General features: G+C 43.8%; 1 long non-coding RNA gene across 1 annotated transcript in view; it reads left to right on the top strand.

The window, feature by feature from the left end:
• LOC148131919 (uncharacterized) overlaps window positions 1-13,637 on the top strand; it is a 94,558-nt gene that overhangs the window by 22,579 nt on the left and 58,342 nt on the right. Inside the window, exons 2-3 of the long non-coding RNA XR_015747453.1 lie at window positions 11,530-11,673; window positions 12,311-12,446. This is a non-coding gene — a long non-coding RNA (uncharacterized LOC148131919). The remainder of the gene's footprint in view (window positions 1-11,529; window positions 11,674-12,310; window positions 12,447-13,637) is intronic.

Raw genomic sequence — 13,637 nt, forward strand, 5'->3', positions numbered from 1 at the left:
TTCAAACAACATGCTTGACTTAATTTGCAATGTAATTAATGCTGTGATACCTACAAGGTTATAGCGGTTTGTATCAGACATCTGCACGGAGACGCCATTTCATCTCAAGTGTCTTACACTTACTGCACCTTCAAGTGCATCTGTGCTTGATACAGAGACATTGTAAGAAAGATATAAAGTTTTACCTTGCCTTGGAGATGGCCAGGCAACGCTGGATGATGGTATCAGTGGCATTTAAGAGAAAGCATGGCTTAAGTTTTGGCAACAAAAATGCTTGAACCGCCAATGCAAACAGCCAGCTGTGTATCAGCTGAACTATTAAGTTGACTTCTGACACATCCACATTTTGTGTATTGTCAGCCAGACAAAGAGGTTTGGAAGCAACCTCTTTGTCTACAACTGTGCATTTGGATTGTTTTGAAAAATGTAAAACTGAACAGTGCAAAGATTTTTAATCACATAGAAACGTTTTCTTCATCAGCTCATTAGTCCACTCAGCTGCTGCCACTTTGCCACCACCCTTCTGTGGTTAAGTGCATTTAGTTGTATTCTCTCAGAGTGAAATGGATCCAACAAGCAGCAGTCATCTATTTTGGCACTTGACCCAGAAATAATGTTGTCTTTCTAACTGATAACAGGAGCAATCCTTGGGGTTATGTGGCCTTCTGTTTATTTACTACTAAACACGTAAAATAAATACTCAGTCACCGTTATCAGCGAAAGCCTGACCAAGAGGTGGGATAATCCCAAATAATAGTAACACAAAGATAATTTGCAAACATCGCCTGTTTGACACAGTGCAAAATCTGAATCAAAACTGCACTTCAAAGTCATTTTCTAAAAACTAAAATACTTTTTTGACCTCCATGCCAGGTTGTAAGCAGCAGAATAACAGAATTGGAAGGGACCTTGGAGGTCTTCTAGTCCAACCCCCTGCTTAGGCAGGAAACCCTATACCATTTCAGGCAAATCTCCAATCTCTTCTTTAAAACCTCCAGTGATGGAGCACCCACAACTTCTGGAGGCAAGTTATTCCGCTGATGAATTGTTCTTGTTAAGCCTGGATTCCCCAACAGGTGTTAAGGAAAACAAACTAAACAGAACGTGCAGCGAAGTCAGATAGGAAGACAGGTAAATGTGTGAGATAAGTTTTCTAGTTAACACGCAGTAAAAATACAGATACGCTTGTGCTATCAAAAATATAGTTTATTCCATTTAAGAATTATAGCATAGTCAAAATAAACGGTCCATTAGTCATATATCAATTTCAGTCAAGTCTTGTCGGGGATACTCTATTTGCTAAGTCCGTGTTGAATAGCCAATGTCAGTTCACTTACAATAAATCAGTCCAATCTTTATCTTCTCTCCGTTGAGAAAAATCAACACTCCTTTTTCTCTCTCCCGTTCCAGCAAGAACTCAGTCATCAATCCATCCAGTAATTAGGTATCAGTAAGCCAGAGAGAGAGAGAGCTGCAATTGCCTCGCTTCTTATATAGTGCTTTTACAACCACACCCTTAATTACATTCTTGCAATTAAAGTTACACACACTTAAACTAACAAACCATGATACCATATTTATTATTTTTACCCAAACCAGTTAGGGTAAACAATGTTATCCCTAACAGTTCTCACTGTCAGGAAATTTCTTCTTGGTTCTAGGTTCTATAAATGAAAGAATACTCGTTATCTTTTTAGTGATCGATCCAGAATTTCCCCCACCTATAAGCGTATTAAGAGAAGAGGTAGGTCACGTAAAATGGATGCTTCCAGCCCACAGCATGGAAAGAGCAAGATCCTGAAAGTACAATCCATACAATACAAAATACAATCCATACAAAATTTCCATACAATATGGAAATTTTCTAAACTAGTTCATTTCTAAGAGTTGGCTCAGTGGCTAAGACGCTGGGCTTGTCGATCAGAAAAGTCGGCAGTTTGGCAGTTCGAATCCCTAGTGCTGCGTAACGGAGTCAGCTCCCGTTACTTGTCCCAGCTTCTGCCAACCTAGCAGTTTGAAAGCATGTAAAAAATGCAAGTAGAAAAATAGGGACCACTTTGGTGGGAAGGGAACAGCGTTCTGTGCACCTTTGGCCTTTAGTCATGCCAGCCACATGACCACGGAGACGTCTTCTGACAGCGCTGGCTCTTCAGCTTTGTAAGGGAGATGAGCACTGCCCCCTAGAGCCAGAAACGACTAGCACGTATGTGCAAGGGGAACCATTACCTTGAGAGTCGTTAGCCTTAACATTTATGACTGCCATCCCTTTGGCTTTCTTACCAACAAGCAGGTTAAAATATAATAAGGGAAAGAAATAGCTGAAGCATTTTATACAGGAAAAATGCTTAAGCATTGGTTGGAGAAGACTACTCATGATGTTAGTCCTGAGCAGGAAGCATATTCCAAGGTTTATTTAAGGAGATCCATAAAAAGGGCCCACATTGGCTGGGAAGTCTGAATGATAACCTCAGCACGTCTTGAGGAAGGAAAGGATTCAAGAATGTAGCAGCATTTAATGTTCATATACAGGTAGTTATCAATTTACAACAGTTCACTTGACGACTGTTCAAAGTTACAATGGCACTGGTTAAAGTGACTTATGGCCATTTTTCACAGTTATAACCATTGCGCAGCATCCACCTGGTCATGTGATCAAAATTCAGATGCTTGGCAACTGGTTCATATTTAAGATGGTTGCTGTGTCCTGGAATCTTGTGATTAATTTTTCTTCTGACAAGCAAAGTCAATGGGGGAAGCCAGATTCACTTAACAACCAGATTGCTAACTTAACAACCTTCAGTGATTCATTTCACAAAAAATTGGGAAGAAATGTCATAAGGTGGGGCAAAACTCACCTACCAAATGTTTCATTTAACAACAGAAATGTTGGTCTCAATCATGATCGTAAGTCGAGGACTGCAGGTATACCATTTTGAATTTCTAATTGAAAAACGTGATCTATTTTGTACAATTGCATCCGTGTTGCAGACGCATGTGTGGTCTTGTATGTACTGAACATCTCCCCTCCCAGGCATTGGAACATCTGAATATTGTGAAATCTGGCAGTCCCTTTCTTTCAATCACAAACCAATGAAACGAAAAACAGTGTTCAGCAACAAAGCCCGATTTGGGGTAAGATCAAAGGGCTATCTGAAAATATTTTTGGTGACCTAACAAACATGTAAACAATGTGACTGAAAGCCAATAAAATCAATAGGATGTAACTGTTGACATTGGCACACAGGATGTGAACTTTGACCAGGGTTATTTTTCTAATCGCCTTCCATCCTCCCAATTCCTTTCTTGTTTGTGGAGAAAATGGGTTGTGGCAGCCGGCCTTCCCCCTCTTTTGCTATTCTTTTGTGTTTCACAAACTGGTTGTGAATGCAAACCATAGTGACTGCAAATGTTCATACGTTTCCATTCATAGATAGAACTGCCAGTAAGTTGACCCAGATTTGTGACCTAGATACTAATGGATGGACAATCTTCCAAGAATCTGAGATAAAATATTGCTTGTGATTATCACCCGTGGCAATGTTGATCAAAAAGCCAATGATTTTAGCGTTCACCTTCTATATTTGCAGCTGCCTGTTAGCCGTTTGCATCCTCATTTTTCATTCTCGTGAAATGACATCGAAGCAAGAATATTGCTGGACAGAAAACTTGTCATGTTTGGCTGCTGTGCTCTGTTGTGAGCATTCTTTGAAGTACACTTTTGCAGAGTGGAGATGGAAAATCAATTTTGACTATCATCATAAAAAGCATGACTTGATCATTCAGAAAATATATGAGCCCATTATCTTGAAAAGTGGTGAGGCACCAGCTTAACCGAGGTATTGTTCCTTTTTTTTTTTTTTGTTAAACAGAAAGGAACAGTAATTCTTTAGAGATTATGCTAGGAGGGCATATATATGACCAAGGAGCAAATAAAGTCTTTTGCTTTGTAGGGACTGAATGATGGTCCTATACAGGAAGTTTTCACCTGTCCAGTTGTTGAAATTTACTTGAATGCTGGATTGCTTTTACTGTAACTGAGAAACAAGCACCTTCAATATTATTAGCAAGCTGAATCCCTTCGCCCTTGCAAAACTCAGAATATATGTACTCTACATGGAGACTAGGTGTAAGATGCAGGCAGGGACAGCATACAGTGAACAATGCAATCAAGTAGCTGGCATTATGTGCAGGGACATCATGGTGGCGCAGTGGTTAGAATGCAGTGCTGCAGGCTACTTCTGCTGGCTGCCTGCAATTGACTCAGGTTTCCATCCTTCCAAGGTCAGTAAAATGAGGACCCAGATTGTTGGGGGCAATGGGCTCACTCTGTAAACCGCTTAGAGAGGGATGGAAAGCACTGTGAAGTGGTATATAAGTCGTAAATGCTATTGCTACCCAGTGTATAGGTTAGATCCTCCCAAGCCCAGATGGGGGATTCCACAGAAGATTCTGGAGAATAAGAGGGGTTAAGATCCTGTGGGATTCCAGATCCAGATGGACAGGCAGGTAGTGGCCAATCAACCAAACATGGTGGTAGTAGACAAGGGGCAGAAGACAGCAATGGTGATAGATGTAGTGGTACAAGCGACAGCAACACCAGGAAGAAGGAATATGAGAAGCTGGAGAATTACCAGGGCCTGAAGGAGGAACTGGTGAGGATGTGGAAAGCAAAAGCCAAAGTGGCTGCAATGGCAGGAGAAGCATTCAAGGCTGTGACTCCTGAGCTGGGAAAATGGCGCCAACAGATCCTAGGATCAACCTCACAGCTCTCTGTCCAGAAGAGTGCAGTGCAAGGAAGAACAAAAACACTGTGCAGAACCGTCAAATTTCCAGACCTCTTGTAGAGATCCCAAGACTGAGGAAGACCCATTTGTGGTGGGTCTTCTGGGATTTTTTTTTTTAAAAAATATTCCTTATTGTGCAAGAGTCTATTTCTGGAAGGACTAGTTAAATATGGCCCAGTGGACTGGGATTCTTAGATCAGGGGTTTCCAACCTTGGCGACTTTAAGCCTGGAGGACTTCAACTCCCAGAATTTCTGGGAGTTGAAATCTGCCAGGCATAAAGTTGCCGAAGTTGGAGGCTCCTATCTTAGATGACAAACGGAAGCCGTCTCCTTAGACGCAGTTCACCTCCTGTTTGTAAGCAGCCTTGTTTCCTCTCTTGTCTTCACGGGGTCCAGCTTGATTGCTTTGCAGAGGAAAGGGTTTAACTCCCTTTCTGGAGGAAAACCCAGGTCCCCCCCTTTTTTAAATCATCCCTGACCCAGAAAAGCCCTCCTTGCTGGATGTTATGCTGGGATAGTCTCAGCATTCCAGCTTTAGGATTTTTTTGCATCCAAAGAATGCAGAGCTGGACAGCTCCTGGATTATATCTGAAATGGAGAGAACAAGGTGGAATGGACGAGGATCATAAGGTCCTGCTGCTAAAAATAGGGCCGGGTGGTGGGTGGGTGGGAAGGGGGAAGTAAGCAGCAGGAGACATTGGCCCCTCCCTTCCCACTGGCTATACCCTATCAAGTGCATTCAGAGGCAACCTAGCACGGTGCCATGCCCCCACCCGCTTATTGGATTAAATAACCAGAAGTAGGAGATACCCAATGCCACTAAAATAGCAAGGAGAGGTTGCCAAGGTGGCAGCTGGGATAGAGGCCGCATTTTGTTGATAAGGAACAGAACACATGGAAGTGGTGCCCTGTTGGGTCAGAGCAAACTTGGATGCTGCCTGAATTATTCCTTGCTTTGGGCTTTGTGTTTTTCTCTTGTTTGCAACTTCAGATTGCTGAGCCGGAGGATGTAGATAGAAGAAGAGCAGCTCAGTATTATTTGTCCCTGGTTTACTGAGCAATGGAATGGGTCTAGACAGCATTCAACCGTGGAAGCTTTAAGCTGGCTGGGGAATTCTGGGAGTTGAAGTCCACACATGCTTAAAGCTCTCAATGTTGAGGAATGATGGTCTAGAACAGTGGTTGCCAACCAGTGGGCTATGAGAAAATTTTGGTGGGCTGCAGAGAAATCTCACCCCGAGAGCACCCCCCCCACAAAGCAATTAATCCAGGCTGCGCAGAAACACAAGGCTGCACTACCCACATGGCCCGCAGGAACCCTCCCCGCCCCCTCACTCCTTACCTGGCAAACTTGCCTGCTAAATTGCTATTTTTCCTTTTTCCAACCATCAGCTGTTCTGCTCTGCCAGGAGATTTAGATTAGCTAGGAAGCAGGAAATGGATTTCTTGCTTTCTAGCTAGTCTTTAGATCTTCAGCTCTGCTTTTAAGCACAGCCGAACCTCCCTTAGGACTGATGGTTCTATTATTCAGTGCAGACTCACGGCAAGCAAATTTTATGTGACAGTCTCAGGTAGCCGATGGCAGATAGATAGATCTCTGAATGAATCTGTGGTTCTGTGAGCAACTCAATCTGCCTGCCTGCTTTGCCTGATTTTGGGTAAAAGTTGCTCTTTTTTTAAATAAAAAATTCAATATTTATATAAATATTTATAATATTTACATACAAGTCATGCCCAGCCAGTCACATGACCACCAAGCCACACCCACAAATTAGGCCACACCCACAAAACCGGTTAGTGGTCCCTGGGATTTAAAATTATGAGTTTGGTGGTCCCTGAGGTCCAAAAGGTTGGCGACCCCGGTCTAGACTAGAGGCAACTCAGGTGGATTTGGTTTCTTGGCATGAAAGATTCTTGGGAAAACAAGCTGCAAAGTTCTGCACATTGATCGAGGAATAAGTGCCCCCGGCATCAGTTGTGTTTATTTCTGAGCAAGCATCTTCGTGACCCTTTGTGTTACGAACTAAGCAAACGCGTTAGTTTAAAATCCTAAATAGTTTTGCTTCCACGGCAGGCTCGTAATCCTGCACTTCTGATTGGCCCGCGAACAGCGGATCGTGATTGGTCGTTTCTGGCTGATCTGATTGGCTGATAACGGTCGCCGCTGATTGAACGCTCCCAGCGGCAAACTCAAATCATTGGTTGTTGTGACAGCAGCCAGCTCTATAAAAGGAGCTGCTGCTGCCCAAGTCTTTTGCTCTGTTCTGAAGTCACTAATAAAGAGTTGGAGTCACTATTCGATGCCTCGTCTCCGTTCCTTGCGCCCACGCTCCAGACCTAACACTTTGCATATTTTTGATATAATATGAACAGATGTGTATTCTGAAATTCCCTAGACCCAAGACCCAAGCAGCTCTGGCACGCTGTAACTCCAATTTCACCAAGGATATTTTTCTAACAGTCCAACTAACACCCCTGCTGCTTAACAAATGCAGTATTCATTTAACAACTGTGGCAAAGATGGTACAATCGGGCACAACGTACTTAACGACCAGCTTGCTTACGAACAGAAATCCTGGTCTCAATTTTGATATGAGGGCGGCCATGATGCAGGAAGAAGGCCATTTCTGCAATGGAGTGGTGCTGCTTCACTGATCTAGTGGTTCCAGCTGCTGAAAGAAGGTGCACTGCAAAGGCCTTGCCTTCTGGCCTCTGGACTTGCTGGCCAAGGGCTTGGTGTGCCATGCGAGAGAGATATGCAGCTCCTTCGTTTTCATGTCAGAAGCAGAGGCTCTGCACTCCTTTGTAGAACTGCTTCAAAGGGATTTCACACGAATCTCTATTGAAATAACCTTTGAAGCTTGTCACAATCCTAGTGCATACATGATGGTCCTCTCACGTTTAGGTATTGTGGCGAGGTGAAAGGAAAGGGGGTTGCAGTGAAATAGTTGCAGGGTTTTATCACAGTATAGAGATGTGATGGTGAACCTATGGCACGTGTGCCACAAGTGACACGCAGAGCCATTTGTGCCGGCATGCGAGCCACAGGCAAACTTACCTCACTGCACATGCGCGCGCCTCACAACTGATTTTTCTGCTGGTTTCAGGCCTTTTTCGGCCTCCCAGAAGCTTGGAAAAAGCCTCTGCAAGGCTTTTCAGGACAAATAGGCCCATTTCGTCACTTCCTGTAAATATCGGAAGTGACAAAACGGGCATATTATTCGGCTCAAAAAGCCTTGCGGGGGCTTTTTCCAAGCCTCTGGGAGGCTGAAAAAGGCCTCAAACCAGCCGAAAAATCCTCTGTGAGGCACAGTGCAGGTAAGGGGGTGGCGTGGGGGGTGATTGCATGTGCATGCGCAGGGGGCATGGGGGTGCATTGCATTCTGGGTGATGGCACGCGAGTGCACGTGCGCTAACCCCGCGGAATTTTTGACAGAGGAGCCCAAAAAGGTTAGCCACCACTGGTATAGAGTTTTGTGGATGTTGTTGCATTCCGGTGATGGATTATGTTGTGCATAATAATGACAACTTGAGGTTTATGAAGTAGATTAAAAGCATGCCACAAGCAGCTTTGTGCCCTGTTGTCAGTATCCAGGATGGGGTGGAGTACATAGTGGGCACTTAGAGGATTTCCTGTGCCAATGTTGTTTCCACCCAGGATCTAGATATAAAGGGGGCAGAATTTGCCCGCAGGCAGGTCACTAGCAAGCAGAAGGACCCATGTGTGAGGTTGTAAGGGGACACCCGGCTTCCTAAAGATAGGTTTTGACAGCTGCAACTTAGGCCAAGCATGGGAGGGAAAATTCCTTTGCTTTGGCAGCTATTCCGCCTGCAGTGTGCCTGGTTCCTTACTCATCCAGCGTGACAGCTGGCCCAGGCACCTGCTTCGGAACAGGTTGCCCCTGTAGCAATCCAGAGCTTGATCAGAGAGGTGGTAAGATTCAGAATGGCCTTGCCATTAGAGCAAGCCAAAGGGGTCCTTAATTTGGCATTTTATTCCCAGTTGCAACCAGTTTTGCAAAAGATTCATAGTGGGGTACAAAAGTCCCAAGTTTAATTCTGAGCAGGAAGAACTGAGGTATCATAGGAAACATCAGCCAGGCTGTGTAGAAAATACTTGACCAATATGGCTTGGTATTTTGTTGCAGCTAGTGCTGCACAACTTGTGTTTAAAAGTGGCTATTTTTGAGGGCACATCCACATGAGCCTCTAATTTTAGCCTGGAGATGCCTGGCTAACCTAGAGACTCTAGAAAAAGTACAGTTTTGTTCACCACATTATAAAAAAGATGTTGAGACTCTAGAAAAAGTACAGAGAAGAACAACCAGGATGATTAGGGGACTGGAGGCTAAAACATATGAAGAACGGTTGCAGGAACTGGGCTTGGCTAGTCTAGTGAAGAGAAGGACCAGGGGAGACATGATAGCAGTCTTCCAATATTTGAGGGGCTGCCACAGAGAGGAAGGGGTCAAAGCACCTGTAGGTCAGACAAGGAATAATGGATGGAAACTGAACAAGGAGAGATTTAACCTGGAAATAAGGAGAAACTTTCTGACAGTGAGAACAATCAACCAATGGAACAGCTTTGCCTTCGGAAGTTGTGGGAGCGCCATCACTTGAGACTTTCAAGAACAGATTGGACTATCATTTGTCAGAAATGGTGTAGGGTCTCCCGCTTGGATGGGGGGGGGGTTGGACTAGATGATCTACAAGATCCCTTCCAACTCTGATGATCTGTTATCTGTTAACCATTCTTTCAGGATGCATCTTCATGATATATAAATATAGTTTTCTTCTCATCATCAGCCCACAACTGAGGCCAATTGAGATTTTTCTGATCTGATGTGGAAATGGCATTTTCCACCTTCTGAACAAAGTCTTGTTGTTCACACAATGTGTGGCATTTGGGCTGGGGATAGGGGTAACTGTGGGAATGAAGCTCTGGCAGGCAGCTGGCAGTCCTTGCTTCGTCTGCACTTCTCACATTTCGTTTTTGTTTTTTTGGTTTGTGCAGTTGGATTGATAATGCCAAGAGAGGCAGCAATAGAATCAAAGCAGTGGAGAAACTAGGAGACCAGGATTTCTCTAAAGCGGAGTTTCTTGACCTTGGCAGCTCTTACAATGTCTAGATTTCAACTTCCAGAATTGCCTGATCAGTCACAGAATTCTGGGAGTTGGAAGATGGAACACCTTAAAAAATTGCCAAGGTTAGGAAACACTCCTCTAAAGCAGGGGTCTCCAACCTTGGCCACTTTAAGCCTGGCGGACTTCAACTCCCAGAATCCCCCAGCCAGCAAAGCTGGCTGGGGATTCTGGGAGTTGAAGATCCGCCAGGCTGAAAGTGACCAAGGTTGAACCCTGCTCTAAAGCTTTATCCTGACTGGTTGTATTACCCACCAGTTGTATTAAAATGGTCCTCTACCATTTTCTCAAGAGATCTTAATACATTTTTAAGCAGAGGTGATATTCAGCAGGTTCTGACCAGTTCTGGAGAACCAGTAGCGGACATTTTGAGTAGTTCAGAGAACCGGCAAATACCACCTCTGACTGGAGATTTTACAGTATCCTTTCCCTGCCATGCCCACCAAGCCACGCCTACAGAACCGGTAGTAAAAAAAAAATTGAATCCCACCACTGTTTTTAAGGCAACAACTAGAGCAAGAATCCTCTAAAACTCGCCACATCACATTGCCATCACATGGTGTTTCATCAATATTTTTCCCCCTCACGGAGCTGGGGTGGGCGTGGCTTGTACGTGACGCATCGAGCCCTTGGGCTGCCAGATGGATCTGACAAGCAGTCTGCACCAAGGTTGTGAGAAGGCTATTATGTGCAAAGGCCTGACAGATACTAACCCTGCTCTGTCCCTCAGCTGAAATCCGAGTGAAATCCACTGTCTTATGAACATCAACGATAAGAATATCAACAAAACCCCTTAAATAAAATTAATGCCATAAAATTAGTGGCATGAGTCTAGGCTGATATATCTGGAAACCCTAGAAACAATGCAAAGAAGAGGAACAAAGATGATTAAGGGACTGAAGGCTAAACCAATAGGAATTGGTTTAGCCTTCTAATGAAGAGAAGGTCATGATAATGGTCTTCCAATATTTCAATGGCTGTCACAAAAAAAGAGGGTGGATCAATCTATTTTTCCAGAGCACCTGAGGGCAACACAAGAAGCAATGGATGAAGACTAATCAAGGAGAGAAGAAACCTAGAACTAAGGAGAAATTTTCCAACAGTGAGAACAATTAACCAGTGGAACGGCTCTCCTTCACTGGAGGTTTTTAAGAAAAGACTGAATACCCATTTGTCCAGAATGGTATAGGGTTTCCTACTTGAGCAGAGAGTTAGACTAAAATACTCCCTTCCAACTCTGTTATTCTGTATTCTTTCTTCTGTGGTTTTTAATAAGAACGTTAGAAGAACTCTGGTGGATCAGGCCAATGGTTTACTCCAGCAGTCTTATTACACACTGGTCAAGATGTCTTCATGAGCTTCACAAAGTCATCATGACGGGGCTTGTTTGTGTGGCTAGTAAGTCAAGTGGGGTACACACAAGCTTTGTGGCTGGAGTGCTGGTGGTCAGCAAATCCTCCCAGGTCAGGCACTCACATGTCAAGTTACAGACTGTTTGTCTGGGACTCTGGTCAACAAGATCAAAGAGGCCACTGTTTGACAAGTGGAAGGAGAGGACACAGCAGAAAAACATGTTCTTTCATCTTTTCCTCTATCTCACAGCCGGGTTGCAAGAGCAAAATGTGAGTGAAGGGATAGAAAGACGAGAGCAAGAGCAGAAAACACAATCCAAACAATACAATAGAACCAACCAAGTACCAAAATATACCTGGACACAGAAGTTCCTGCCAGCCTGCCTGCAGTATAGTAAGTATAGCTTTAAAAGTTGGATTTTTCTCCCGATTTGTGTTTTTTTCCATGCTGGGAGAAAAGCCCTGTTAAAAATAAAAATTTGCTGGAAAGAAGAGTCTCACGACTATTTCACAAGGGATGTAAATATCTGCCCCAGGTCTTTAAAATATACATATCTCCAAAACAGCAGATGAAACTTTTTCCCTCCAGCATGACCTCATCTTAAATCTAGGTGGAAAAACAACAACACATGTTTTTATGTAGCCTCCAGAATCATGTGCATCAAAAATGTTAATAATTGGGTGGTAGTTTCTCAACATTTTGCGACAGGAAAAACTTGAAAACTACAAAAAAAAAAAACTACATAGCACAAATCTAATATTTGAAAACATAGGAGGGGAAAACACCCCTAAGTATTGTAAATACGCCTAACAGGCCTAAAGGCCTGATGTGGCTGAATATATTGTTATTTTGACTCATTCCCGTGGCCTTCAGGCACCAGAGGTTTGCCGATCTCTGTTCTAGATCATCTTTTTCAATGGATGGCAAAATGCAAACTCCCTCCTGGGTGCCTTCACCCCGTACTATGAGGAGAGATTTTAGGGGCATTTCTAACACATAGGAAAATGACTTGGTTGTTTTTCTTCTTCAGTTGTTCCACTGGGGTGGATCAGCTTGCCCTGGCATCACAATCTCTGTTTGGATATTTTGTGGACTGGTGTCAACCTGCCCCCTTTCCCCTCCAGTCCTATGTGTCATCTTTGGCTGGGAACCCATGCAAAGGACAGGTAAATTGTAAATAAGAGAAAGGGAAGAATTCGCATGGGTTGGCATTCTAAATGGTTAGGATAGATCTTTGTCTAGAAAAGAAGGTTGGCTTTGTTGGAAGAATTATAATTATAATTATTAATTATTATTATAAGAATTATTCAGTTCCAAGTGGGGAAAAAGACACTGGAAACATGGAGGCTGTTTGGAAAGATGATTTAATGGTGGACAGGACCACATGGCTTGGAGCTGTAGGAAGTTATCACCCACCCCTGTCCTAGAAAAATGAAATATGCTAGGAAATATTAAAAAGGCAGAATATTTCCTCTAAAAAGAGTAGAAACTCAGAAGCAGAAACTCAGCTCAGAAGCAGAAACTCAGCTCCCCCCATCTTTGCTAATGGGCCATTACTTTGGCCTAGGCCAGTCTATTTTACATAACAAAGATCTCCAGGTAGAGCTATAATAGGAATTGCCCAAAGCCCTTTCATTACATCATCACCCAGCAAGGCTCAACCAAGCCTGGGACTCAGAACAGCCTAGAGCAGAGGTCTCCAACCTTGGCAACTTTAAGACTTGTGGACTTCAACTCCCAGAATTCCTCCAGTCATGTTAGCTCAGGAATTCTGGGAGTTGAAGTCCACAAGTCTTAAAGTTGCCAAGGTTGAAGACCTCTGCCTAGAAAGTTGCCCTTGTATGGCCCCATGGGAGTCTGACAACCAATCAGAATACAAGCTCAAATTCAAATCCCAACAGAGAGTATAAAACCCAGGCACTCTCAACCCCTCAGCCCTTTCTTGATCTCTTCCTTCACCTTGAAGCATGTGATCATCCTTCCTTTTCACTTTGGAGCTCCAAGCCATGGGGTCCTCCTGTCCACCATTAAACCTTCCAAACAGCCTCCATGTTTCCAGTGTCCTTTTCCCCACTTGGAACTGAACCCAGAAGGATAATTCTTCCAACAGAGCTCCAAAGTGAAAAGGACAATCGCATGCTTCAAGATGTTGGGTGAAGGAAAAGAGAAGGACTAAGATGCTGAGAGACCCTTAGTTATATACCCTCTGTTGGGCCCCACCTCAGGGTTTCCTGTTCCTGTGTAAGAACTGTATCCCATTGGTTGTCAGACTCCGAGGGGCGGGGTCTTAGCTAACTTTGTAGACTTTGTCTGGACCACATGGCTTCACCTGAGTGCTGGCTGATACAATCTTCCCA

The sequence above is a fragment of the Notechis scutatus genome, chromosome 2, assembly GCF_049901735.1.
Source record: "Notechis scutatus isolate UNSWTSFEM ecotype Mainland chromosome 2, rNotScu1.2, whole genome shotgun sequence".
NCBI lineage: Eukaryota > Metazoa > Chordata > Lepidosauria > Squamata > Elapidae > Notechis > Notechis scutatus.